Source organism: Terrapene carolina, unplaced genomic scaffold (assembly GCF_002925995.2).
Source record: "Terrapene carolina triunguis isolate 2854851 unplaced genomic scaffold, T_m_triunguis-2.0 Scaffold95, whole genome shotgun sequence".
Classification (NCBI taxonomy): Eukaryota; Metazoa; Chordata; order Testudines; family Emydidae; genus Terrapene; species Terrapene triunguis.
The window spans coordinates 43,552,327-43,557,589 of NW_020664446.1; positions in this window are offsets into that span (position 1 = coordinate 43,552,327).

A 5,263-nucleotide genomic window follows, 5' to 3' on the forward strand; every position below is an offset into this window, starting at 1 on the left:
TTGCTCATTGGACTGGATCCGATAAGATGCTGAGTAGCCACAATCCCTACCAGAATCAATGGGAGTGGAAGGCGCTCCCTATTTATAGGATTGGGCCTTTACTAATCAGCAGGGTATACGCTTGTAAGGAGCCGACTGGAAATTCTTTCTGCAGTTTTATCTGATGCTTTCAAAGGCAGGAATGAATTTTGAACATCTGGGAGTACAAGGCACCTGCAGGTGAATAAATTAACAGTTGGTGGGAGCGTGAATGAAATCCAAGCATGCTGACCTGTTTTGATACTAAAACAATGGAGCCTTCCCTGTCCTGAAGGATGGAAGTTTTGCTTTCATGCATGTCTGATTTTGGAAGCTCACTGTTCTATGGTTCTATAGAGAGGGCCAAATTGTCAGAGTAGCCTCAACCCAGCCTCCAAATGAGTGCATCCATAATTGTGCACCCCAGGCTAATTCGAGTACACAGCTTGGGGTGACTGTGTTTTGGGGTGATCCAGAACTCAGGTGTGCATTTCCACACACAAATGTAGTTTCAATCAACAAAACCATTACCAAAAGAGGAGTTGGCCAATTCAAGCTAACAGTATTCTATTCTACATTTACTCATTTCATGAAACTAAGCCAGACGTTGAGAGTCCTATCATTTTAGCATAACAACAACAAAACCCTACATTTAATGGTGACATTTCTGTAAGCTAAAATTTAAAAAATGTTTAAACTCCCAAACAATTAATAGAGTGGATGTGCAGACTTAAAACTACAGATAGAGTTGTATTTTCTATTCCTTTCTCACTTACATCCAAGTCCTGAATTCGTGATTCTTTGCTTCCCCTATAATAATTGATTAAATCATGAGTAATTAAAACAGTACAAGGATCACAATGTTTCTTGTAGTGTGTTTGATGTCATCTTCAAGGACACTGGTTTCTTGTGAATAAAATGATCTCAGACTATGTCAGGACTTGAAATTACAAGATCTTTCCATTTCCTGATAGATCTTTCTGGAATTGTCCTTTCACTTTATATATTTGATGCATAGGCTCCTATAGCACTGGGAAAGGAAATCTATGTAGAGCTGCAGTAAATATAGACCTGTCTGAATGCAAAGGGTTACAATTGCTGCAAATCTTGTGTTGAATCTAGAAGAAGGTCTTTAAACCACCCACATTTCCCCCTTTGCTAGCTCCACCTTCCCCCATCCCTGAACTGGGGTTTTCTTTATTTGGATTTTGATCTAAAAGAAACACCACACTAAAGGGTGCCTATCCAAAGGTCTGGAATTCCTTGATATATACACCTCTACCCCGATATAACGCGACCCAATATAACATGAATTCGGATATAATGCAGTAAAGCAGCACTCCAGGGGGGCGGGGCTGCGCACTCCGGCGGATCAAAGCAAGTTCAATATAACGCGGTTTCACCTATAACGCGGTAAGATTTTTTGGCTCCCGAGGACAGCGTTACATCAGGGTAGAGGTGTATTTAAAAACAAAATACCATAAGAGTTACAAATCATAAATCCTGCAAAGCAGCAGCATTTCTCCTTTTTCCTATCAGATCCCACCTCATCAAACTGATGCGGGTGTCCATGATCTTCTTTGTTCCCTGAAGCTCACTACCTAGATAACTGACTCTCTTCCACTTTGGTTGGTTAAAGCAAGTGGCGTGGCTATTAAGTGGCACTAGCAGTGTCTCATTTAGTGAGTGGAGGATGGTGACTACCCTTAGACATGTAGAGGTCAGGCACAAACTGGAAATCTGCTCTCTAAATCAGGCTCACGACGACTGTTTGCAGGCACAGTCGGTAATTTCACTTGTGGACAGACACAAACACAGCTATTGTAAAAGAACAAAACACTGAAACCGGAGAGGCCAAATTACCTCTAAGAGGAAGAGGCAAACTAGGATTAATAAAGAGTGAGGTTTACAGGAAGCACATGGATTGGGGAGAAATATCACTCTATTTTGCTTGGAAGGAGCCCAGTTGCATCCAGTAATGGGCAGCAGTACCAAACCCGAAGATAAGTGTGCTATCATTTGGCTTTGCCAGGACAAAGTGAACCACTGTGGCCTAGAATGCTCTCGTGCTCCTGTCTGCACCATAGCCCCCAGTTTGTGAACAGCAGCCACCATCAAATAAAACTACCATCACTGTTATAACAAAGAAAGAAAGGTCTGAGGGGCCTGCACTGCGCTGAACAACTGTCTATGCCTTCAACTGCATGCCAGCCTGTTAAAAGAATGACACCAATGGTTACTTAGCAGACTTATGGCTGGAAAGGAACCAAAGCTCTTACTTTGGGCATAAATCCCAAAGGATATGACTAAGGTGCACTCAGAACATGTAAAGAGCTGCAAACACTGGGACAGCAGTACCAAAGATGTCATTTTTTAAAAGGCTCACCTTGTAGAGAAAAGAGGTGTGATGCTTCCATGTGTTTCTGCCCAGGATCTCATAGCTAAGACTGATCATAGTGTATGAAATGCATGTTACTATAAGCCCAAAGTTACCATGTTCCAGGCTGTCTTCTACTGAAAACAATCGTGGAGTTATTCATGAGTACAATGGACTATGCTTTAATAACTGAGCATATTCTAGACCATAGATTCCATTGGATGGCAGTCCTGTCAGTGATTCACCTCCAGTTCAAAAGCCAGGGATTTAGGAAGGAAACCTGCTCCTGATATTTCCTTTCATTCTGACAAGGAATAGGGATGTGCCTAAGCAGAGAACATGAGAAAAACACAGACCTACTCACCTGATATATGAGGAACCATTAGTAATGATGTTACTAGTCTTTGTTGGATGGCATTTGGAGTCAGTCATTAAACTTGCAAGCTTTGGAAGACAAATCATTCTGTGAATGTTCATTAAAATGCAATCATGGATTCATGAAGTTCAGAGAGAGAAAAGGGAACTTCCCTAAGGTTTTGATCTTTAAGGATGATCCTTCTGTGGGTCCCCTGGACTTTATAGATGGCCCCTCAGCATTTTGGGAAGGATAGATTTTGAAGTTATAAAGCATATATTTTGGCCCAGAATATCTCTTCTGTTGGGTAAGACCATGAGAGGGGTCACAGAAAGAGGATGTCTGTGGGAGGGAGGGAAAGGAGGTGGGCAAGGCGATTGGGGGGCAGAACATCAGGAAGCCTTCTTCCTCCCTTCCACAGGATCTCCTGTGGGCTTGGTGAGGGGAGATTCTCTCCTGTGGACTTTAGGGGGTGCACAGAAATAGGGCTCTAGCTGGGTACATGCATCAGTGCCCCAGTGAGCCTTAGGAGGCTTGTCAGGCATCCTCTCCACACCCTCCCACAGGTATTAGAAGACTTGTTGGGGCCCTCAGTCACCCATCTGCAGATGGTAAAAGGTTCATGAGGGCCCCTACTCATGAGCCCTGGGAGGTTAGTAGAGTAGCCCAGCAGTCCTACCGAGGCTACTCCAGGGTGCTGACCATCACTTCTAGGGTCATCAGGACCTATGGATGGAGCATGTGCATCAGGACCCCACGAAAAACCTACTGTGATTGGTTTGCCATGGGGGGGGTGGGGTGGGACAGGAGGCCTGGTGATCATTACAGAGGGAGCGATGAATCTCTGAGGGTCTGCAGAAGGGGTGGAATGTCCCTGGCTGCTGCCTCACCAAGCCTTACTCAGTGCCTTCCAGCTATCCCTTCTCCCATGCTCCCCTTCTCACCACCCCTGTCTGCTACTGGGAAAGGACTAGAAAATCCAGTAAGCAGTGGATCTTCCAGCCTGCCCCACCTCCCCTCCACCACCCCACAGGGCTGGACTCTGCTCACTGCAGGTAGCCTAGCCCAAGTTGAGTTTTGTTGCTAGAAGGCCATCTTCACTTTGGAGGGAGGGAGCAGGACTGGCCCCTTAATTGCTAATTAGCAAAAAAATCGGTCATTTGCATTAGGGTTGTTAAAATATACAGGACAGACCTTAGATGTCCCCAATCTTGTCTTGAACCTCTGGTGGCAAGTCCCTTTCCCCTCACCTCCAGGCTTCCTAGGATTTCTCCCTCTCCAGCTCTGGATGCTGCTGAGAACCCAGGGCTTCAGGGGCTGGGCGAGCAGCTGCTACGACTCCTGATCAGGTTCCACATGGTGCCAGCAGCTGACTTGGAGACTGCAGTGGCTGGTATTTGCCTGCTGTGGCACTGTGCATCCTGCTGGGGATGTTGGCAGAGCAGTGGAAGGAGATTCTCTTTGTGCCCCCTCAGCCTTCAGAAATCTCAAATATATAAACCCCCTTCACCATGGCCTATATACACTGCACACACACATGCCACACCACAGTAAGGGGCCCTGCCTTTACTTTGCATCACTCTGAAGTTGTCTAGGACTAAAATGCCTCCAAGCAGACAGCACAGTAGATTTACTTGGATACACTCTGCCCGCTGGGAACAGACCCGATGCCAAAAGCAAAGGTCAAAATTGTAAGTAATTAGTGCCACCTACTGTCCAAATGGGATTATGACACTCCCCCGCCCCTTCCACCTCTTTGCACACTAAAGGAAATGTCATTTAAGGAGCCACCTGGCCTCTTTCACCAGTGTCTCTCTGGCTGAAATTCCAGTGCATTATAAAATTCACAGATCTTGCCATTTTCTTACTGTTTCTGTCACACACTGAGGCAGAGCCGTGTGGAGTTCCAGGACTGACAAAGGCAGGGAGACAGTGAGATGTGCAGCAGGTAAAGGTCAGGGTGCACCTTTCCTTGCTGAGGCTTCCCTCTTTTTGGTCCTTTCACAAATTATTTTGTTCTATTGTTATTTTCTAGTGTCAAAGTTCCATACATTTGTGATGTCCCACATATTAGGCCAAACTCATTCTTGGTATAAAGACCAGTGAAGTCAGTGGAGTTTCATCAGGGAAGAATCTGGCCTATTGTATTTTACAGTCTGATATCAGCATTTGTAACCCTGCTGAACATACTATTGGCTGCACAATTATATTGCAGTTTGGTGGAGAAGGACTTTGGCTCTACTAAGATTTTGCAGCACGTTTTACAGATAAAAGCAAGATTTCCCAACAATAGGACATGAGAAAACAGAGACGGAGCAATACGGAGATTTGGTGGCAAGGACACTGACAAAATCTTCTGGGTTTTTTGTTGTTGTTGTTTTTTTCTGAAGAGGTTTTTAATCCAAAGGGAAACATCTGGACATTCCCTCTCCCCTCCAATTTGAACTGATCTTTGCCTCCCAGGGATGGAACTCTCTGATTCTCAGGAAGCTGTTACCCAGCTGAATGTTCCT